Below are 26,172 nucleotides of genomic sequence, written 5' to 3'. Positions count from 1 at the left end.
CCATACCGTGGTCCTTCTTGATCAACTATTAGTTGATCATGCTCGTTATAAACTTCATTCCCTTTTTGTTGAGACATTTTTATTGCTTTTGTGTGCGCGAAAACTTCGCTTTTATTCTTTTTGCTTAGAATTTTTAAGTACTTTAGACTTCGTTATGGGTTTTGCGCAATTTTGGGCGCATACTATTGTGTATTTGCAGGTCTTTAGAGCTTATTAGCTCAAATCATTGAGCAATTACGAAGAAATAAGGCACTGCAGCAGTGTTTTCAGTCGATCGACTGGCACCATTGGTCGATCGACTGAATTGCAGGTTTACAGGGAGCTACTGTTCTCGCCACCTGGTCGATCGACTGCCTCTTTAGGTCGATCGACTACTGCTGTTGCTATATTCGTTCACGACCTCTCCCCTGCTGTGTTTGGTCGATATGCGGATCTAAGGGAGTTTTCTACTCTACTTTATTTTCCGTCGAATTATCTATTTCTTCTTTTGTCTCGTTAAGTGCACAATTTCTACGCTTCAAAATTGTTTTCTTCGGTCTTATGCGTGGTGTCTTCTGTCTTTCAGGCACTCTTGTTGGTAGCATCATTGCCTCTTTGAAACCTCCTAGCTCACGCCGGTTTGGGGAGGTTTCCCTTTGCTGCGCTTAAAGTCTTGTGAGTTCCCAAGTCTTTACTTTATGTCATTGTGTTTTTATTTCCCTTTTCTCGCAAATTCCCATTTCTCTTTTCTTCATCACATGATTTTGCACAATGGGGACATTGTGCGATTTGGTTTGGGGAAGGGTTTTGCGTCGCATATCATTTGCTTGCATCCACGTTTAATTTTGTTTTGCATTGTTTTATTTCATTTCTCTTATACATACAAAAATTCAAAAAATATTGAAAAATTTCAAAAATTTCCATAAAACGCACGTTTATTTTAGCATATAGATTGAGTCGGAACGGTAGTATTTCTATGATGATTTTGCATTTGCACCTGTTTTGCATGAGCCCTGCTAGATTAACATGTTATTAGTAGAATCGTAAATGCATATCTGCGAGTTTTCGTTAAATTTGTTTGCTGAACTTGAGACTTGACTTTACAAATTGGCAAACTACATCATATTTCTGAGAATTAGAGCCTATAACTGGTGACATTCATGACCAGTTCATTTAGGAATGTGAGTAGTACTCCTTATGAAACATGTTTCCTTAATTTGCATGAATATGAACCTGATCTACTTAATACCTGTATGCATTCGGTCTGTGGTTTGTCGACACATGTGGTAGAGGTTACCTTTTCTCGTTTTGCCCATAAACTCCACACTGCCAAAAACATCCTTTTTTTGTCCCATTTGCTACATCCTACATATAGCCTGCCCCTGTCAAGCTAGTAGTCTGGTTTTTGGGATTGTTACCCGTTTTGGTAGCCACTGCTCTTTTGAGATGAAGTTGGGAAGATGAAAAGAAGGAAAGAAAGAAACAGAAAAAAAAAAGAAAAAAAAAGATGAAAAAGATTCGGAAAAGAAAAAAAAAAAAAAAAAAAAAAAAAAAGGAGTTACTGTTTTTCAAAGCGATCGATCGATCGCCTAATATAGTCGATCGATCAAGTTCAAGAGAAAAAAGAAAAAGTCAATTCGCATAATTTAATCCTTATCTTTTGGCGATTTTTGCTCCCATGTTTCGTTTATATCCTATGGGGAGTTTTATTGATTTGATAGTTCGGAGATTGTGAGTTTTGTGCTTGTTATAGCACCGTTTCGTTTGATTTTGAGCAAGAAGAAGATGTTGTTATATGGTTCCGTTTTGGTGCTAGCTTGATCACCTGTACCTCCACTTTACCATAAAATGTTTTGCCTCTTCTTACCCATACCTCACATATCCCATTTATACCTCGGCATGTGTCATTGGTCATCTGTTTGGTTGGAATGCGTATGTACGGTCGTAGAGATCACTTTCATATTTTATTGCTGGCATGTTTCATAGGTCGTAGTTAGGTGAGAGTCTTTACAAAGTAATTCTTTCTATCTTACATTTATATCACCTGTGCTCATTTGAGTGATTTGAGCGACCCGCGAGAGTCCAATTTGATAAGTCTCTATAATCAGCGGTTCAGCAATATTTTAACGACTTTATAATTCGTTTGCATGATTCACATTACTGATTGATTGTTAGTTGTCCATTAAATTGGCTTAGGCTTTACTTGTGCATCTCGCTCTGAGATTGAACTCGTTCCATTAGGTCATTAGACCGAGTCTAGTTCTTGCTTGGGGACAAGCAAGGTTTGGTTTGGGGAGATTTGATGCGTGTCTAAAATACGATGTTTCACACTCTTTTCTACACGCATTTCAGAGCTCAAATGTGCTATGCCTATATTTCCCTATTTTCCTCTACTTAGTGTTTTTGTACTTTATTGCGTAAATGTGAAGAATTGAGCGGAAATCGAGCCAAATCCGCCCCCGAGTAATCTGCATTGCAAATGACGTAAAGGAATCGCTTAAGGAACGAGCTTGGTGCGCAATCCAAGGCCCAAAAGACAAGTCCACGAGTTAAAAGAAGTCAAGTAGCAGCTCGGCCGATCGATCGACCAACCTAGTCGATCGATCGACCAAGGCTCGGGTTCGAAGCTATCGTTTCTTTGAGAGCGATCGATCGACTGAACCTTGATCGATCGACCATTTCGATTCCGACGAGATTTAGAAAGCCCGTGAGGTTTAGGTTTTAGAAATAAGTTGTTGCGTTGATTGCTATATAACGTAACACCAGCGTCTAGTTTCATCATCGAAGAATATATCAAGTTTCACATCACAATACAGTGCTTTAAGTTTAGTTTATTTTCCGAGTAATTAGGGTTTGATATATCGACTTTAGCATTGGAATTTCTGCCTTTGTTCTTAATCTTTCCTCTGGAATTTTCGGTATTGATTCTGCCCTAATCTTAGTTTATTGCTTCGCTTTCATTATTAGTATAGAATTGATAGTTAGTGCCCCAAAGCCAATTATCATATTTTTATTGTTATTATTTACATTAAGCATGAATACAGTAATCGTTGTTAATTTATTTGTTGTTTTTACCTTCACCATGAGTAGCTAAATCTGTAGTGCTAGGATGTAGGGGAATTGTAGCATAGGCGGCATTAGATTGAACACGGATGAACCAGCGTGTCGATCGATCGATCGACATTGTTGGTCGATCGACTGACCTTGTAAGGTTACCCTTCGTTTTAATTGTTCTTAATCGTGTATTTAGCCAATCGAATGCATGCGACCAGTTAAATACCTATTTTGTGACCAACCCATTAGATCGAAAGATAAGGAAGGTTATTTGACCGTCAATTAAATCGACTAGACTGTGCTAAGATCGAAAGATAGGTATAGTTTAGACCATTAGTCACTTTTCAGGACGAAAGTTAGTATTAGTGACATTAGGGACTTTTAGCGAGATCGAGAGATGCTGATTGTTAAGAGTGGACCGAGAGGACCTCTTTATTTCCCGCCTTACCCGTGCTTAATTCGGACCGACTTAGTTTGTCTTTTGCGCCGAAGCTATAATGAACCGATCATCCTAGTACCCTTCTTTTATCTGTTTAATTCGTATTTTAGTTTATTATTTTAGTCGACTTTTAGCTATAGACCAATTCAAACCAACCCCCATAATTGTTACCTCGGACTGATCATAAAACAACTAGAATTTACAACTGCCTCCTTGTGGTTCGACCCTGTTACCACTAGCCTAGGTTAGTCTTAATAGGAGATTATAAATTTTATCTTTGGTACTCACAACGACGGGTATCAACCGTACATATACACTCCAACCAAGCGAGATCCAAATCACATGCCGAGGACTTACATAGTAATGTGAGGTGAGGTAATTGTGTAAGAAGGGGCAAAATAATTTGGATATGTGGAGGTAAAAGCCAAGCTAGAACCGATCACAATCAAAAGTAGCCATATTCCACTTTCCATGGAACATGAATGATGATGCACCATGCCAAGTATGACACAAACTCACTCACATCAACAAGTACTTCTCCTCAAGTAATATGGAAATGATAAGAATAGGAGTAATAAGAGATTCTTGCTTTTCATCTTTTGTATCATTTTTTTTTTCATTTTTTTTTTCATTTTTTTTTTTATTTTTTTTTTGTCCATCTTTTTCTTCTTCCTTCCAATGTCCATCACAAAAGCAACAAAATTGACCACAACAAGACTTCCAAATTTACCAACAAGACTAGCTTGACAAGGGTAGGCCATATGGAATGTAGTTGAACAAATGGGTCAAAACAAGGCAAATTTGGCTAATGTGAGGTTAGTAGGTAAAACGTAAAGGAAGGATCGCCTTTCCACATGTGTCACCACCACAAACCCGAGTGTATACAGGTAATAAGAGATAAATTTCATGCTTATGCAATTTGATGTTACATGCCATGTAAGGAGTACTACTCACATCCTAAATGAAACCAATCATGAATGTCATTGGTTTATAAAGCTCTAAACCTTAGAATGTATATATGAATAACGAGAAATATGGTTTGTATACAACACAAAATATAACAGACTAGAAACCGGAATATTCTCATAAGATAATAAAATACTATACATGAATATACTTGCAACGGAAAATACGAACATAGTTATACAATCTCGTCAAATCTAGTTAGTCATATGGAAAATAAAATATTTGTGCCAAGTTTAGTTGCCACCGATTAAACCAATTTCCAACCGTAAAATCTCAAAACGTTCTCTAGCCAATGCTTTGGTAAAAATGTCAGCCCATTGTTTTTCTGTACTACAAAATTCCAGTCTTATATTGCCCTTATCTACATGGTCACGTAGAAAGTGGTGTCTAATGTCTATATGCTTAGTACGCGAGTGTTGCGCAGGGTTCTTAGATATAATTATAGCACTCATATTGTCACATAAAATGGGAATACACCCAACGTTAACACCGTAATCACATAATTGTTGCTTAAGCCATAAAAGTTGAGAACATACCAACCCAGCGGCAATATACTCGGCTTCAGTTGTAGATAACGCAACGGAATTTTGCTTCTTTGACCCCCATGTTATAATGCATGGTCCAACAAACGTAGCTATGTCGGAAGTACTTTTTCTGTCAAGTGAACAACCTGCATAGTCTGCATCTGAATACCCTATGAGATCGAAATTACACTCAAGAGGATACCACATATATAATTTCGATGTACCAATTAAATACTTCAAAATTCTCTTAACTGTAATCATATGCGATTCTTTAAGGCACGATTGAAATCGAGCACATATGCATACACTAAACATTATATCAGGACGACTTGCAGTTAAATAAAGAAGTGAGCTAATCATACCTCGATAAGTTGTCTCATCGACAGACTTACCGTCTTCATCCTTAGTCAACTTCTTATCTGTAACCATAGGAGTTAGCTTAGAATTAGAATTGTTCATACCAAATTTCTTGATTAGCTCTTTGATGTATTTCTGTTTGTGTATCATAATTCCTTCAGTAGTTTGTTGAATTTGAAGCCCAAGGAAGAACTTGAGTTCTCCCATCATGCTCATCTCGAATTCAGAGGTCATCAATTCTGAAAAATACTTACACAAATGATTATCAGTTGAACCAAAAATAATATCGTCAATATAAATTTGTACAACTAATAGATCGGAATTTTCAGATTTCAGAAATAGGGTTTTGTCGACAGATCCTCTTTAAAAACAACTTTCAAGAAGATATTTTGATAATCTTTCGTACCAAGACCTAGGAACTTGTTTCAAACCATACAAGGCTTTATCTAATTTGAAAACATGATTTTGAAACTTGCTATCGAGAAATCCTGGACGTTGCTCAACAAAAATCTCTTCATTCAAATAACTGTTAAGAAATGTTGTCTTAACGTCCATTTGAAATAATTTTATTCCTTTATAAGAAGCAAACGCTATTAATAGCCTAATAGCCTCAAGTCTGGCTACGGGAGCGAAGGTTTCATCATAGTCAATTCCTTCTTGTTGATTATACCCTTGTAAAACCAATTTGGCTTTATTTCGTACAATAACTCCCGTATCATGCAACTTGTTTCTAAAAACCCATCTTGTACCAATAACAGTTCGGTCTTTAGGTCTCAAAACCAAATGCCAAACTTTGTTCCGTTCGAACTGTTAAAGCTCTTCTTGCATAGCAACGATCCAATGTGATTCTGCAAGTGCTTCTTTGATATTTGTTGGCTCAATAGTGGAGAGGAAGGAGTAAAATGAGCAAAAGTTGTTAAGCTTTCTACGAGTTCGAACTCCTTCATTTAAACTTCCTAGAATGGTATCCATTGGATGAGAATCCTTATATCTCCATTTCTTAGAAACCGGAGACACATCGTCATCTGAACTTGGCTTGCCTTCTTCGAATGATTGAGGTTCAAGCCTCGTTCCCCTTGAATCCAATCCTGGGGTTGTAACAGAATTGGGTATAACTTTAGATCCTGTTCTTTGATTTGGATTTGATGTTATAGCATCATCAGCTATAACTTCAGTTTCCAATTGCTTGGATTGAGAAGAGGTTATAGTATCATCAACTATATTCTCAGTTCTCTTTCCTTTATCATTCGAAGGGCTTCCTTGTTCATCATTTGTGCCCTCAATTTCTTTATCATCTTCATCCAATTCTAGAAGATCATCCCTAGATAGTCGAAAATCAGGTTCGTTCAAATCTTCTTCCTCATCCTGCTCAGCTTTATCAAACATATTATTCTCATCAAAAATAACATGAACACTTTCTTCGATGCATAAGGTTCTTTTATTGAAGACCTTATATGCTTTGCTATGATTAGAATAGCCGACAAATACAGCTTCGTCACTTCTGGGATCGAATTTGCTTAATCTATTTTTACTATTATTATGGACAAAACACTTACTCCCGAAGCAACGTAGATGTGATATGTTGGGTTTACGTCCCCTAAGAAGCTCATAAGGAGTCTTCTTGAGAATAGGTCTAATCAAAGCTCGATCATGAACATAGCATGCAGTACTAATAGCTTTAGCCCAAAAATTATGAGGTAGACCACTACATAACAACATAGTGCGTGCCATATCCTCCAATGTTCTATTCATACGCTCAACAACACCGTTTTGTTGTGGGTTCATGGTGCTGAGAAGTTATGCCCAACATCATTCTCCCTACAATATTCTATAAAGGCATGGTTATCAAATTCGGTGCCATGATCCGTACGAATAGAAACTAATTTTGATTTATACTTATTTTGGGCAAGCTTCATTAGAACTGCAAAATCATCGAAAGTTTCATCATTTGAATTGAGAAAGATTGGCCAAACATATCTAGAATAATCATCAACTAGAACGAAGACATACCTGGATCCTCCTCTACTTCTTACCTTCATTGGGCCACATAGATCCATATTCACGAGTTCTAGTGGTTCATTGGCGCTTACCATTCTCTTAGGTTTGAACGATGGTCTCACATGTTTGCAACGAGCACACGAGTCACATAAGGTTTCTTGATCAGATTTGATTGAGGGAATTCCTTCAACCAAATCCCATCTCTTTAATTTATTCAAAGTAGTTGAGCTAATGTGAGCAAATCTTTTGTGCCAAAGGCACGGATCATCTGTTGTAACTTTCATGCATGTGAACGAGTTAGTAAGAATATTATTTAAATCAATCATATAAACGTTCCTTTTACGCTGTCCTTCAAGCACAACACTACTTGTTCCTTCAATTATTATTCGACAGGAATCTGAATGAAAAACAACTTTATTTCCCTTGTCACATAATTGAGAGATGCTCAGTAAATTGTGCTTGAGACCACTAATAAGATAAACATCACTAACAGCATGAGAAGAAGATATGCCCACTTTACCAATACCAATAACCTTACCCTTCTTATTGTCACCAAATGTAACTTTACCTCCATCGAAGGGTTCAAGTGAAAGAAATAAATTAACCTCTCCAGTCACGTGCCTTGAACATCCACTATCAAGGTACCATAGGTTATTTTCTTTCACCACAACCTGCAAAATAATTAGATACAGTTTTTAGGTACCCAAGCTAAGTTGGGTCCTTTGACGTTAGTCACTCTAAAAACTAAATCTTTTCTCACCCAAACTTGTCTAAAAGTATTTTGTTTTGGAAAAGAATAGGCTCGTGTAGGGACCGTCTTAGGTTGTGTTTTGGGTTCTTCATGACGTGGTCTTTCAGGTTGTTATGGGTGAGCTTTGGTTTTGAAGGGCTCTTTAGGCTTGGTAATTGTTTTGATTCGGCAGCCCTCTTAAAGTCGAAGCTCATATCATAGAACCAACGATGATTATTGTTACGTTCTTCACTCGTACTAGGTTTAGATGGGGAGACGTCATTATCCTCTAAAACAGTGCCAGTTGCTTTAAAAAGTTTTTTCCTTTTCTTAAATCTTGAACGTATTTGACACAATTTTCTTGGATATGACCCGTATGACCACGGTAATTGCAAATCAAGTATTCTGGTAGATTAACATATTTTCTCTTCCTAAAATCTCGTTCGGAAGGTGTCGATTTGCATTTAGAGTGGTCTCTACGACCATAGCATTCATGTCCTAATCCCATTTTCATATTATTATCTGATTGCTCAGTTAGGAAATTGATGCGTGTATTTTATATAAGATTTTTACCCCATTTTTACACGCATTTCTATGTTATTTATGTGGCGTCTAGCTACAAATGCCCCCGAATAGACTACTTTGGTTTGTCTTGTATTAATTGCAGGTATGAACCGGAAAGGAGTGAAATCAAGCCTGAACCTGTCCCAATTTCATGCATTTTGGAGAAGGAGGAACTGGAGCTTGGAATTTGTCACTTAGAGATGCGTCAAGTGGCCTTGAAAGGTGTTCAAGAAGTCCACCCGTGTTGATATAGCTTGATCGACCCATTATGCCACTTACAATGGTCGATCGAATGCTTTACTCTCTTGGAATTCCTCGATCGAGCTCTGCTTTTACTCGATCAAGTTGACCGTTCTCTGAACTCTTCGATCGACCACCTCGTTTCCTCGATCGAACGGATTGTCGAGTTTCATTCTCAATCGAGTGGTTTCATTTCACTCGATCGAGAGCTTTGGTCTTTTATGCGGATTTTGAGTTTATTTCGAGATTGCCTTTTGTAATCAGGAATAAATAGGAATGACGACAGTCATTAGCTCTCTCTTCTTCTCTCTTCCTTCGACTTCTCTTCCCCTTACTCTCTCTTAGAACCTTAAGACTTGAAAACCTAACTCTCCATTGCTTTTTCCTTGTAATCGGTATTCTCTACTCTTAATTAATTAATTACTCTCGCTTTATTGCTCTTGTTCCTTTAAGTCTGTATTCTCTTTATTTTCTCCTTATGCTATTAATTATGATTAATTCTTATAGTTTATGTGTTGTTGTTTATTCAATAATCAGGCATAGCTAAATTCCTTTGCTAGGACATAGGGGAGCCATGATTCTAAGGGAATTATGAATAGGTGATTAGAATTTAGTGCGAATTAGATCTATGTTGTTAATCGCTGCAATTAATTGTTCTTGTCTACTTGAGTCGACGCAATTAGATATTTAACCTTGGTACACCTTGACCTGGATCGGAAGATTGGAATAGGTAAGACCTGCAGTGAACATTAGAGCATTCTAATGAGGGCGGAAGCTAAGTTAGAATTGTTTTAGGGCGAATAGCGGACCGGAAGGACCTTTTCACTACCATGTAGATCGAATTTTCATTGACCTAAGACCCTAGACTAGATTTCTTAAGAATCATGGTGAACCGACTATCTTAGCTGTTTCTCTCTGCTTGATATTTGTCAACTTTCTTCTTTATTTCTCGTCTACTCTATTTTTCTTTTGACCTCCATAGATTAGAACAAACTACTAAAACCCCCAAGGAACAGTTACTTAGACGGACTTAGTTTAGCAGACATTTTCCCATCTCCCTGTGGAGATCGACCCTACTTCCGCTAACTTCTGTTAGTAGTTATAGGTAATTATTTTTGATACTAAAACGACGGTATTAGAAATCTAGGACACGTGTGCTACCTTCCCACTTTTCGTGAAACTTTCTAGCATGTAAGAGTAAGTCTTTTAAGGACTGGATCTCTTTATTGCATTAGGAATGGTCTGACTCAACAACCTTGGGAAGATGAGTCTCTTCATAATTATCATGAAAGTTTTGGAATCTATCGTTAAGAACTTGTACCATCTCAGTATGCGTTCTTTTTGTATTTAATAGAATGGTTTTAGATTCCTTCAATTGCTGAGTTAGAGAGTTAATTTCCTTCTTTGGATCTGAGATCACAACTTCTTTAGCTGTAGCATTTGACTCAAGAAGCTCTTTGACTTTCCTCAATTCTAAGGTTATAACTTCACTAGCTGTAACCTTGGCTTGAAGATGCTTAATGTTGAGTTTCAGATCTGAGATTATAGCTTCATTAGCTATAACTTTAGACTCAAGAACCTTTTTCTCAGCATTTCTCACATCTGAAGTTGTAGCCATATTGGCTGTAACTTTTGATTTGAGCTTCTTGGCATTTGCTTTAAGAAGATGATTCTCTTCAGCAATATCGAGAATTTGTTCTTTTAAATCTTTCAACTCCAAATCTTGTTCATGACACTTATCAAGAGATTGCTCAAAGTATTCGATTAGAGCATTCTTAGGTAATTTCTTAACGCTTTTCTTAAGTTCAAGATAGCTTACTTCTTCTTCTTCTTCTTCTTCTTCTGAATCTCCTAGAAAGCAACAATAGGAGTCCACGCTATCTTTATCATCGTCTGAAAATAGGTCAAGACTTACGTTGCTTAGGCATAGATTAGCAAATTCTTCTTCTTCAGATCCATCATCGTCCTTTGTGTCAAGATCTCCCCAGCACGATGCCATCATTACTTGCTTGAACTCTTTCTTAGTCTTCTCACGCTTTGCTTTGTCTTTAATTTTCTCCCATGTGGGATAATCCTTGATCATATGACTGGATTCTCCGCACTTGAAGCATCCTTTATTAGCAAACGTATTCTTAGACTCATAAGTTTTCTTATTATAGGACTTGTTGTTATTATTGAACGATTTTGCTTGCTTGTTTCTAAAAATCCGTTTATTGAATCGTTTAGCAAACAAAACCGTTTCGTCCTCTATTTCAACCTCGACATATTCCTTAGCAGAAGCTAGTAGAGCCATGCTTTTACTGTTACTGGACTCGGCCTCATCGTCATCCAGGACGAGTTCATGAGCCATAAGAGCCCCAATAAGTTCTGCATAAGGTAGAGAGGTGAGATCTCTAACTTCCTCCATAACCGTGACCTTGGGACGCCATTTCTTGGTCAAACTCATCCTAAGTACTTTTCTAGCAATATCCTCGGAGTTAAAAGTTCTACCAAGATTTTTGAGCTCATTGATGATAGTAGAAAATCGTGCTGACATGCTATCGAGTGATTCATTCTTTTCCATTTTAAAAAGTTCATATTTTTGAATCAGCAAGTCAATACGATATTTTCTAATAGCTGATGTTCCTTCATAGGCCAATTCAAGACCGTCCTATATTTCCTTACCGAAGTGCAAGAAGAAAAACGATCGAATTCAGTCGATGTCATGCCGTTTTGCAACAGGCTTATTACTTTCGATTTCTTCTATACTTTCTTGTAGTCAGCCTCAATATAGTCTTCTTCCTTTTTCTCATAGGTATTGCCTTCCGAAGATGCGACCAAAATTTTGTGTGGTCCATTCTTAATAATCGTCCAGCACTCTCAATCACGTCCTTTTATATACTGTGTCATCATGTTTTTCCATAGTCCATAATTCTTCCCATCAAAGATAGGACACTTAAGATACTTGGAATCCATTTTACATGTATAAGGCACCGGAAATTAAAATAAAATAAAAAGATAGACGGATCAGCCTCTTTGCGGTTCGGCAATCAAGAGCACGAGGCTCTGATACCAATTGAAGAGTCTATCCAAGTCGAAATACTCGAGGGGGGGGGGGTGAATTGAGTATTTAAAAACTTATGCCCACTTTTTATTTTATATCTAAGTAATTAATTATTTAAAGTTTATTAATTAAACTTTAAATAATTAACTAAACGATTATAAACGTAATGAAATGAACGATAAAGAAAATTGCAAGGGCACGCGATATTTGAACTAGTTCAGCTTCACACGTTGAAGCCTACGTCCACTATTCTCGATTAATAATTTTAGTACCTTTCTCCGGATTACTAAATTATCAACCCACTCGTATAACTAACTCTAGTTATAACTCGATTTGAATATCACTAGATATATTCGATTTGATTATCTTAAGTTACTAAGAAAGTGCTTGATTGTTCTTCTATTGTTCACAATATGAACGAGTAAGAAACAATATTTAAGCGCTATTATCTTATGACGATACTTAGAAATAATTGCAATATAATATAGCACACGACTTTTCAAAAATAATTTTAACTTGCAAAAAGAATAATAAAATTAAAAATGTTTGCAAGTATTTATAGTAGAGAAGAGATCTAGGTTTTCATCTAAGAAACCCTAGATGTCGTGTGGATTGTTGTACAAGGAAGGAATTAGGTTAGATTTTATTTAATCATTTACAACTCATAAAATCTTGGAAGATAAGAAAGAATAAAATAAAAATAATATAAGGAAATAAGAAATCTCCAACAAATATTATTTTGATTTACCATGATTCTTATTTAAGCAAGAAAAAAATCTTAATCCATTTTTTATTCTAATAATATCTTAGTAAAAGATATGGAATAAATATAAGGAGATAAAATATCTTTAATAAATATTTTACCTAAGATCTTTACCTAAACCCTAGATATGGTGAAGATCTCGTGTAGATTAAGAAAGGAATAAGATTTATCTTTTTCCTATTCTAATCCAACAATATCTTAGATAAAAGATATAAAATAAATATAAGGAGATAAAATATCTCTAACAAATATTTATTTAAGATCTTTACCATAAAACCCTAGATACCATATAGATCACGTGTGAAGTGTATAGTAAGTAGGAGATCCAATCTTATTATTTAACCTAACAATATCTTAGTAGAAGATATGGAATAAACCTAAATAACCATAAACATATAGTTAGAAATTATCGTATTGACTTGCTGATCACCTATAACATTGAGTTAAATCACGGACATATTTCGTAAACAGCCAAAACGGGCTGGAGAAGAGGCGCAGCACCTGCTGCGGTACTTCCAAGAGGCGCAGCACCTGTTGCGTCATTTCCCCAGAGGTTTCGTCCTCCGGAAGAAAGATTTCCGCGTTTCTATTATGGAATTGCGGTAGATCTCTACTTCCTTATTCCGTAAAATATGATATATGGGATATATTTTACCAAAAGATATAAAATTTTATTAGGAATAAATATCTGAAATATTCTAGAACATTCCGACTCGGCATTTTAAACGGTTTTTTTAGAAAATGAAGCGGTTTTTGACCCGGGCTCCAAATGAACTCTAATTAGTGTCAAAACGACCGTATCGGCGCGTAGATGACGACCAAGGGGGTAGACACAAGTATTTGAGCTATCACCTGATGATAAACTTACGGACTTTCATAAATCGTTCTGCGTACCAAACATGCGGCCCAATCATCACTGGGTGGTTGGCGGAAGGTGTAGAAATAAGGTATCTACAATTATTTAACCTAACAATATCTTAGTAGAAGATATGGAATAAAACTAAATAATCATAAAGATATAAAATATCTTTAATAATAATCTTATTTAGATTTACCCTAATCTTTACTTGCACAAGGAGTATCACACGAGTAGGAGACGGCTCATAAGCCTACAACATCCAACGTGAAACCCTAGTAAGATATTAGGTTAAATAAATTTGGGTTTAGATATGAGTAAGTAGAAAACCCTAGTTAGCCACCAAGCAACAACCCATAAGTTGTCACATAAGTCGACCAAACTAAAAGGTAATTATCTATTCATAACCCAATTTAAGTACAAACTACAATCTACTATAAAATAGGTTTTTCATTTAAAGAATATAAAGATAAGATTTGAAAAACTATTTTGTAAACAATTTAAAACTCAAGTCGTGCGTTTTTAATATTGCAGCTCAATGTTATAGCTAAATCACCTATAACATTGAGTCTGGTAGGTAATGTTATAACCACAACAGCTATAACTTTACTTACCAAAATCATTTCTTTAAATACCGTTATAAGACGATGACCTACGCTATCTAATTTGCCTGGAAATCTTCAATGTAGGATCATCTCTATATCTTGATCATAAGCTCTTCATCTTGAGCTTGTTATAGACTTGATTGAGTCTTTTGCTTGAGTGATCATCATACTTGAAACTTGTTACAGTTACTATGACGCTTTAAGAATCTTTAATGTTATAACTCAAGCTGCTATAACATTACTTGAACGATGCTTCACAAATCTTTAATGTTATAGCCAAGATTGCTATAACATTACTTGCTCAAATTGTAAACTTTAATCAATATATTAAAAACTAAACAAACGATTACGAGCAAGAGTATATATAATATAAAGTACACATTTGTCATTATCAAAACTAATTATATATCTATATGGTCCAACACAAAGTTTAAGGGTACCACATAAATTTTCCGTAAAATAAATAAATTAAATATTACTCCGTAATCCGTGTATCACTAAAGGGTTTTTTTTTCTGTGAAACTGCCGCAATACTTTGATCGATGAACAAACGATGAAAACTTCTTACCTTCATCCTTCTTTCATAAGTCAAAACCAGCACCTAGATCTCCTTCGACGACAACTTGGCAGCAACCTTATGCGATTGACGGCAATTTTACACTTCGACCCCTTCTTTTTCCTTTATGATCTCTAATTTAGGTATCTCTGAGCCATAATTACATTAAACCCTAATTTTCTTAAATGAAATTTAATTTAGTGTGATGAAAGCTGATTTATTTTTAGAGGAAATCAACTATTGAACCCCCTTTGTTATAAATTCTTGGATTTATTTTTTTTGGTTTTTTCAGTAAGAATTGTATTTACTCTATTCTTCAATTGTGATTCATGTTCTTAATTTCGTTTTTGCTTGGATAGAGTTTGTTATATCATTCGGTGTTGTCAAGTTTATTCAATGTCGTTTGATACTAGTCTATGCCCAGAAATTAGAATAGTTTACATCCTATTTATTTCAGTAATCTTAGTGATTTGCCACCCCATTTTGATTTTACCAAGTAGTCACTTTAACAAATCTACAAGTTGACGAAGTGGTAAGTTTTCTCACCATTTGATCATATTAAAGTATTTTATATAATGTTATTGGAAATTTATATACATTCAAGCCAGAGTTAAAAGGAAAAATTCTATTTTCATCGATGTCAGTATGTGATCCTATTACTCGATCTTGACCAGCTAAATTTGCGCGGCTGGTTTGCCCTTTCATTTATAAGTAATGTTTGACAAGCTTAATTAATTTCTTCATCTAATGGAGTCATTACAGCTTGTCTTTTGTTTTTGTTTTATATTTGTTCAATTGTTCACAGTAATTTGTTGGCTATTAAATCTTTCGCTGATAGTAAATAGAAATCAACATAAACATTTGATAGTAAGAACTAGACCTGGCAAAACGGGTCAACGGGTCGGGTTTGGGTCGGGCCATTTCGGGTCGGGTCAGTTCGGATTTCTCATTGAATTCGGGACGGGTCTTTTCGGGTTTCGGGTTTGTTGTCGGGTCAAGCGGGTCGGGTTGTTTCGGGTCGGGTCATTTTCGGGTCAATGAATAATAGAGAAATAGCCATTTGAAGTCTTTTCGGTTCAATTAGAGTTATATTTTGTCGAGTCATTTTCGGGTTTGGTGGTTTCGGATCGGGTCATTTTCGGGTTTGGTGGTTTCGGATCGGGTCGGGTCAGTTACAGTCAAGAAAACTCGGGTCATGTTTAGGTCGGGTTGAGTCAATTCGGGTTTTCGGGTCACATTCGGGTGATGTAGTTCGGGTCACTTCCGGTCTCGGGTCAGTGTTTTCGGGTCGGGTCAATCAGGTCGGGTTACTTTTCTCAGGTCTAGCTAGAACACAATGGGTAATTAATTATTCTCATTTATTTCTTTGTTAGGTGAATATTCTAGATTGTTGGACTTATTAGATCAATGCATTCCATGAAAACAATTGGTCTCCCTTGTGACGGGTCACCATTTGTGGCGGATATTTTGTGAGTTAAAATGGTAACAAAATGGGTTAGTGGAGAAAGGGGACCACATGAATAGTGTTGCAGAGAGAGAAAAAGTGGGTACTTTGTGAGGTAAAATGGTATCCTTCACTCAAGAGGGACGGATATGTGCCGTCACAAATGAGATTTTGTGCCATGAAAAAAGGTACAATTCTTCTTCACTTGCTTGTTTTCCACTTTTCTCTTTTCATTTGTAAAATCTATAATTAGTTCCTTGAGACCATCCGTAATGGTGAAATTTTCACCAATTTTCACTCTACACTTTTTCACCTTTTCTCTCTTCAATTCACCATCCATCTCACATTTCCACTCACCACCAAAATTCACCAAAAAAAATCAAAAAAACACCCACATCAACAAATACTCAACTTTCCTTCTCTTTCATATTTTACTATACCTCACACTATTCACATCAACATTCCACTATCTCACACATATTTATTTTTACATCATTATCATTATTTGCAATCATATAATTTTTTGGGTTATTTTATGGGAATAATCCAACCTATGTCTCTCCTTCCTATATTAATCTAACCTATGTTTTAACTCATATTAATCTGACCTATTCACTCATTTTTCTCACAAACACCAGGTAACCGACTACTTGTTTCTCAGGTCACACTTTTCCCAAAAAAATAAAAAAATCAATAAACAATAATAAACTTTTTAACTCATTGCCCTTCTCTTCCCTTCATCCCTTCATTATTCATTCTCATCACTAATCACCACAGCGAACCCGGAACCACCACCGAACCGCACACCATACCCCTTCTCTGAAGTCCTATCCTGTAGATACCATCGATCCACACTCCCTGCCACCGCTAAATCTCCACGCCTTACCCACCTTTTTGTAATCAAACGAGTTACGCACTTATGCCCAATCCGCATATTAAAACATTCTCTCCAATTTTCTCAATTTTTCAATTTCAAGAGTTCACATTTTGAAATTCTTCATTTTTTTTGGAGAAATTTTGGTACTGTACTTTAGGAATTGGCGATCGAAACGACGTCGTATACTAGATTGTGAATAGTAGTTGGTAACCGGTTCACCGATGCCAATACTGGCTCAATCAGAACCGGGTCGATTTGGTTCGGAACTTCATCAATGGCGAGCTATGCCAAAGATATACTTAGTGAGCCGGTGGATGCTTTTGGATCCTCTAATGGCAATAACATTTCCGTCACCGTCCGATTTCGTCCGTTGAACTTTGTACCACATCGCATTGTAGATTATAACTGTTGGAATATGTGTCCTCCGACAATAATGCGATCACAACTGTCGATCATGATGATCACATGTTTAAGTCTCATTTTAAAGAATACAATTGGGAAGTAATATTTTACTGTCAACTGGTCCACACATATCGGTAATGATTGGCTGACTAAAGTTTGACATTACTGTCGTGTGACGGTTGTGATCAGTTGATCCCCTTAGGTCATACCTAAAGGGTAACACTCTTAATTGATTATTTAATTAATCGTATGACGATACGGGTTAATTAAATTACTTAAAATTGACGGACGATTTTGGAAATAATATTTACGTATGTCATTATAATTTGATTAAATAAGATACGGTCTAAGTGATCGAATTGTTTTATTACTTAGATGAAATTATTGTTTAAAGAAACAATTGCATATGAATGAATTATTTATTATAAATACAAGATATTGTGATTTATAATTGGTAAATTATTTTGGTACAAGTAATTATGAATTACTAAGTCGATTTTATACATGACGTATTTTTATTAATGCGTTGATTTTTAATATGTTAAAAATGCATAACAATTTTACATGACTTGTGACATGTGATAAATTGACAAATTGACAAAGATAAAATGGAATCCATTTTATCTTAAATGGACTGAAATATGGGGTGATTTAGGATAAATATTGTGTTGATTAATTAAGTGGAAAACATAATCATTTTACCTAAACCTAGCCATGCATACCTAGTTAATCTTGTGAAGAACACTTTGCTCATGCATTGGCCATCACCACCCCTCCCCCTACCCGGTTTTGTCATAGAGAAAAACCATGGGTTTTTCTCTATAATTTACCTTATACACTACTTCAAAAATTAGTGTAACTTATTCATTCATTCTAACATCAAAAATATAGATTTTTAGAGAGATAAAATTACTTCTTCTTCTCCCTTCTCTTAACTGAAATTAAGAGACCAAAATAAATATTTTTGGGTCAATTTTATTTAAATTAATATTGTTCTAGTATTAATAATATTAATTTTATTAAGAGGTTATCTTGGGTATTATTCCTTGGGAGGGATTCTATACTTGAATCCTTGTTCATCCATTTTAGGAAGTTCAAGAAAAAGTGAGTAGGATAACTCATTTGTGCCCTTTGATCCGAAATCTCAATGTAAGGATGGTAATTTCTTCTCTATATTTTATTCTTGTTTGCATGCATAAGATCAATCTTTAATTTTATGACTAAATTAATTCATCACATATATGAATATGTAAAGTAATGAGATATAGATTTATTTCAAGAGGTATCAAGAGCCATAGGTTGTTTGCATGCAAATCGGTTATTGTTTTTTCCGAGTTATACGATTAACATATAAAACTTATAAATTTGTGTTTATTATGATATATCACGAAATTTATTATGCATGTTAAAGTTTCTGATCCTAAAATGTATTTAGGATATTTTGGTTGATTTATGGATTTTTATTGTTCATTTTAAATAATAATGGCATTAAAATGTGATTTTATGATAAAAATGTCATTTTCGGACTAAAATTAGCTAAACTTTGTTTTTTCCAGTGGTTTTTGGATATGTTTTCACATATTTTATTTTTAGATGACCTGTAAATTTTCATAATTTTTGGAGTTCTTATGCTCGAAATATGGATTTTTCATGATAAAAATCGAATTTAAATGAAAAATAGGTTAATATGAGAAATATTTCGAATCTGGTTATAGACATTTAGTATGTTGTCACATGCAATGTTACAAGATGTGTGTAAAATAATTGGCTATAATGAAGTCTTTATGCATGATTTATGAATTTTTGATGAAAAATAACATAAATAGTGACTTTAATTAGTATAAATTGCTAAAGCATACTTCATGACTAATGAAAAACGTCACATGTTGCATTTTATCATATATTTCAGATCTAAAATTGAAAAGTTGATAAATAAAATTTTTCTCATATTTTTATGATTATAATTGATAAATCCGATAAACCGCAACATTATTTTTCCCGATAAATTTCGAAATTTTTAACCTAAGTTTTTGAACATTATGAGTGTCATGGTATTTTTCCAGAATGTTCATGAGTTTAAATTTTGAATTTTGAATTTATTTGAAATTTTTGTGATTTATTTGGAATTTATGGCTTTTTATTGTAATTTTGAGTCCATTAATGAACAATTTTAAGAAATATAAGTTAATTATTGTCATTATGTTAGTGGAGACTAATTTTGAGTCCTAAGTTGGTTAGGGTAATTAACTTGTGCATAAATATGATTTTATGTAATTTATTGTGATTTTAAAAGGTTGAATCACGCAAATCCGTAAAAACCGTTTAATATACGATATTGGCTCCGTAAAGGCGATTTAGCATAAAATTGGGCATGTTCATACATATTATAATGCTGCATTTTATTTATGATTGTCATAATTTTATTTTATGTATTTTTTGAATTATGTAATTTTACTTAGTATGGCCTTAGTTTTTAATTGGTATTACCCGAAATGTATGGGAATATCGATTCGGTTGTAATTTATTGTGATTTCGTATCACCGTTTTTTAATTTAATAGATTTATTTTATTTTAATTACAAATGTATAATAGGAAATTATGTAATTTGTTATGTAATTTATTTATTCCGGAGATCCTTGAAGACGGTGTCACTCGAGAAGGCGATCCATTAAAGACGGTGTTACCTCGAGATGCGTGCCAAAACCGAAGTTCAAGGGACCAATGGAGTTGGTTTTCGAATTTGTAATAGTTTATTAGATTTACTATTTTAGGAAGGCCATACTAGGATTTATTTTATGCTTTGCATTTTATTTATATGTTGCATGCATTGCTAAATCGCCATAACTAAAACATGCATTATCTTTTTAATCGAGTTTATCGACCGTGTCAATTACAATTATCGTAGTTTACCGCTTTAGTTCACTTAAAACGTGATAGATAATAAATTGACATGACCTCTCGCTAAAATAATCAATTGAGACTTAGCCTTACCAAAAGGTAGAAACCATGAAAACCTATTTCGTGAGGGAGTGCACTCGGCTTTACCGGGGTACAAACCTTGTTATGTAGGGGAAGTGGGTGATAAATGTCTACCCACCGAATTTATAAAGATGAGGGTTGTTTTCGGCTTTACCGATGCCCAAGTTGATGTAAATTTGGATCATGGACACATTTATTCGAAATTTGGGTTGAACTCAACGAAAGTATTCTTGACGGTTGCCGGATGTGTTTCGGGCTAAAGATAAATTTTAATGTAAATTTATCGACCAAGAGTTCTAAAAGTAGAATCGATTAAAAGGTTAATCCATCGAGTTATATTGATAAGGGTTGATTTCGGCTTTACCGATGCCTAACTTAATATGAATTTGGGTCTTGGAATCATTTATCAAAGTTGGGTAGAGGTCACTAGATAAATGCAATCAAGCTTGTTTAAATTAAATTTTTACGAGTGTTATCATTATTTTGAAAACGACATATGTTTTATTCCTTCAATATTCGTTTTGTAGATCGCATCTATTTCTCATAATAAATGGCCACTCCAAACACCAACGCCACACCTCTCACTAATACTTCATGGCTCCGATCCTTCATGGATCGTTGTAAACTTGAAAAGAATGGGTCAAATTTCTCCGATTGGGATGCCCAACTCAAATTAGCCGCCCAAGGTGACGACAAGCTTCGTTACCTCACCGAAGCCTCTCCACCCGAACCTAATGCTAGGTCGAGTACCGCCACTAGGGAAGCATATGAGGCTTACCACAAGGAGTCCGCCGCAATGAAAAATGTGTTGATTTTTGCGATGGAGGCGGATCTCCAAAGGAGAGCCTTTAAAATGGGCACCGCTAATGAGATCTATTCCAAGCCTGTGACAATGTTTTCACAAACTCCGCGGATCGTCCAATATGAGGCGGCCGCGGCATTCTTTGATCTCGACTTTAAGGAGGGCCAAAAGGTTAGCCCTCACGTGCTCAAATTGATGGAGCTAGTCGAGACTTTGAAGATTCAAAAGGTTGAAATCCCCAAAGAGCTCATTGTAGATAGGATTCTACACTCCTTATCCAAAGTCAAGGCATATGTTCAATTCCGGGTGAATTTTAACATGCAAGACAAGGACATGTCTCTTGAAGAGTTGCACAAGTTACTTGTGCAAGCCGAAAGAGACATGGTGTTAAATGTTAACCCACCTAAGGATGTGCTTAACATAAGCACCAAAAGTAAGGGAAGTTCAAAAAGAATGGGAAGAAGGGTAAGAAGCAAGCTCCCACTTTCACCAAAGTTAGGACTTTTGAAGCTAGCACTTCCAAGACCAAGAAGGGTCCTCTTGACAAATGCCATTATTGTAATGGTGTTGGACATTGGAAGAGGAATTGTTCCAAGTATCTTGGTGACATCAAAGCTGGAAAGATCACTCCAGTAGGTAAATGACTATCCTTTCTTTTATGTTTCTAATTCAACTATGGTATTGTGATACAAAGTTGTGATAATGTATCCCCTTTTTATTGTAAATAGGGCCTCCTCCAAGCAAGGACAAGGGAAAGGAAAAGCAAGCTTGAGAAATCATCAAGAAGCTAGGAGTACCTTCTATGAAGCTTGACTTTTTATTGTCTTATTTTAATTTATGTTTCGGATTTTTAGAACTATTTTGATTTCCGTGTTCGACATGGAAATGTTTGATCCTTTCTAAACAATTGTTGTATTTTGGATTATGGTGGCTTGGTTTGCAACCCAAGTCACCCCTTTTATCGTATTTTCCTTGTTCTAAAAATTCGTCTTTATATGCTTGCTCATAGAAACATATGATCATCCACTTAAGTGATCTAATAGACAACTATAATGATGGGATTCATTATATGTCCACAAGCTTAAGGCTTGTGTATGATCAATTATAAAGTGATGTTGAGTTGATGAACTCTCTTAAGGGAATGTCAATCACCAAGTACACTTATCAAATCTAAAACAATTAGTCAACCTATGAGATAGTCCTCCTTATACTTCAAAATCATTATTTGTGTCTCATAAGCTATCTTTGAATCTCTAGTGTATTTATTCTAAAGATAGAGTGGGAGAAAAATGAAGACACAAAGGAGTAAATGAGATCTACGAAAGAAAGAATGATTTGTAGACCTATATAGATAGTGTACACGAATAGATGAGATCTATGGTCTCGAATAGATTAAATCTACATGACAAAAGAGACCAAGTGAAGTAATCGAAAGAACACGTTCTTAAGATAACTACGTGAGGACACCAAAAGAAAGTTTTGGAAGAAAATGACTAATGAAATGTAACACCCCCATACTCCAAGTGCCTTACCAGGACCACTCAGGTATAAGGATGCCACCATCTCGGTTACCCGAGGCATGATATTCATAAGACAATAACGAAACAACTTTAAAAGTAAATAAAGTTTAAAGTGATTACATAGCAAATCCAAACTGATAAAAAGAAATACAAGATTTTCAGACGGTCTACTGCTAAAACTATCAAAGCTATAAGACATCGTCTGACACAGCGGAAGACTTCTAACTGCCACGTGATGACTCATCCCAGCTATCCCATACGCGTCATATCATACCTGCTCAATAACTGCTCACCACCCCCGAATGGATCACCACAGTTTTTAAAACATTTAAACGGGGTCAGTACTAATCACACAATTCAATATATATCAACAATAAGATAAACAGACAGTTTAACCGTCACACACACAACCACACCAATTCCAACAATCCCAATCACCGACTGTCCACTGGACCAGCCCTGCCAGTGGGGGACCGCAGTCGTACCCACCAAATCCCCGCTCCTCATAATGAGCGATAACCCTGTCCATTAATGTGCACATCCCTTCTGTGGCGGGTTCCACAGAAGGCGAAACTAGGGCGTGAAGCCACTCCCGCAAGTGACCTCACTCAGGTAGAGGACACGCCTCGAGAACCAGAGACCACAATCACAATCACAATCACAATCACAACCGTCACAATACAATTACTATATCAAACAATCAATCTCAACACATCAACAATCATCCCATTATGGGACTAATACTGAGTAGGAAATCCTACCTGGAACTGCAACACAATCAGACGGTCTCAACAAATTTTGTATAAAAAGCCTCTTCTACAAATCCTTCTCCTATCATACATACACATAATCACTACCAATCATTATCTACAACAAAACCCCAATCCCAAAATTAGGGTTTAACGAAACTTGACGAAATACTATAAAATTGGTATGTAGATCTTACCCTCGACGCAAGGATCACAAAGGTATAAAGAACGATGGAATCCGACCTCTCAAGCTCCGGGATTTGTCAACAACACGGATGAATGCGAAGAACGTAACTTGAATCTCCCTTTTAATGTTATTAGGTTTGTAAAAGTGTATTATGAAAGTGACGGAAAGATTTATATATTAATCCGTGTTATTAACAAAACCCGTCGAATTATCACCCGCTAACCGAGCTACTCGATCGAGTAGCTAAGGTACTCGATCGAGTGCCCCCTTACTCGATCGAGTATCCTAGTTACTCGATCGAGTACCCAACAGGTCAGAAACTATTTTAAAACGCAAGTCACCCTTACTCGACAGAGTAAGGCCTACTCGATAGAGTACCCAAAGACTCATAAATACGGAGTATTACAGTCTTCCCTCCTTAAAAAGAACTTCGTCCCCGAAGTTCAACCCATACATAAAAACAAACATACTAACTCGGTCAAGACGCAACAAAGCTACTAAGAACTCAAAACAAAACCCCAACTTTCAGAACATGAAACCATGAACTCTTAACACCAACTCTACCAACTATTCCTACCTCCACACCTCGCACACGATGTCGTATCAACTACATCATAAACTCTCCCGACACTAACTCCATACATAACCAACTACATAAACATCAAACGGAATGTTACATTCTACCACCCTTAAAAGGAACTTCGTTCTCGAAGTTTACTCACACTCATAACCTCATCATCCAACTGTCAACACTATCGAAGTATTCTCGCATTCCTAACATCGAACTACTACAAGCACGTCCATGACCTTTTAACACTATCAACCACAACATATACAAATCCATATCTTATGCTACACCAACACTCTACTTCCAAATATACTACCATATGTACAACCATCAAAATCTCTTTTATCGCATCCTACTCCTCTTAAGATAAATGTTACGTCCTCGTAACTCACTAATACTAAATCCTAGATATATCTTTTCATTATCCTCATCACCACCGCATGTCAAAGATAACAACCTAGAACCTAAACACTCGCCATGCACATATCCAAGGCTCTCTTACTTAAACAACTCTCATACTTCACTTCACTCGTCACACCACCTAACCTATACCACAAAATCCTTAACTTAATCCAAAACTTCAACATGACACACCTCTCTATATAAACTACATAAAACTCTTATTGTCAAAAGCATAACTCACGATCCACACTTGTTACGTACACTCACACTAGATCCTCAAGTTCTTTTATTTATTACCGCAAAACTCATACAAAACTTAACATGACACTAATTCCCAACACCCTACACTCACTGTCCCAAAATCTGATTATGAACCACCCTGCAGCGTCCAGATCAATACAACATATGTTCCACCGATCACTTACCATGACTATGCCTAAAGCCTCATCTTAAAACAAGATCAAAAGTACTGTAACAACTTCTGACGACTGTGTCCCATCAACAGAATGTCACTATACCATGACAACAACGAAAACATATACAACTCTCTTTCATATCATATTCTACTCTCATACCCAAGCTGAAACTGGTAAGAAACATCAACAAACAAAACAACAGTCTACATGTTCAACCAAAACTCACAAGGGATAGCAGCAAACAAAACAACAATCTATGTTTAACTGGTATGTACTTTCGAAAACTCGCATCATAATCATCTCGCCTACTCCACCACAACCGGTGACGGCATCGCAACACCGCCACCAACAGCCACTCCGCAGTGCGAAAATACCCGCATCACAACACTAGGTACCGTTCCCGGATCATCACCCGAGGCACCACAACTACACCGATAGACATCACAACTGCATACAACTCCCATAAATACTGACTCAGAATAACTTCTCCGACAAGAAAAACTTACTCAAATCCACTTTACTAAATCATAACACAACATATTTTATGAATTAAACAGGTAATAACCTCGTGAATATCATCCCCTTACCATATCACAGATTGACATGTATCATGAATACATACAAGTATAGCCAGTCATGCCAGATCACTCAAATTATTACCTTTTTGAATATCATTCAATTAGATTAGCATACTCAACATGCATTACAGAACATTCAAATAGCAACTTTATGATAATCACACCATACCACGTTGTGAGGTCAAAACCTCACACAAACATTTATATATCACAGACCCGTAATCACATCCAACCAGTCAATCCTGATCACGTAAGTTACCACTCAACAAAGGTTACCTGTCGCCCGAGCTTAACTCGCATGCCCCTCATCACCTTCTTCCATTCGCATAACCAGCACCTTCTGCCATACATAACTACACAGCTAACACTCACTATGAGGAACCGCCTCCTAAGACTATGTCTTATACTTCCTCACAACCATACCTATCAATTCGATCTCTACAAAATCAGCCTCTTTAGAATTGCCATCTTTCCTATTTATCATTAACCTTAACCACTAGCGACAACATCTCCACACAACTACCGTTCGTACATCAAACTTCTTACACTCATCTCTAAACATCACTGTTTCTTC

This window comes from Silene latifolia, chromosome 6 (genome assembly GCF_048544455.1).
Source record: "Silene latifolia isolate original U9 population chromosome 6, ASM4854445v1, whole genome shotgun sequence".
Taxonomy (NCBI): Eukaryota; Viridiplantae; Streptophyta; class Magnoliopsida; order Caryophyllales; family Caryophyllaceae; genus Silene; species Silene latifolia.
The sequence above is the reverse complement of the archived record's forward strand: the minus strand, read 5'-3'. Positions refer to the sequence as shown.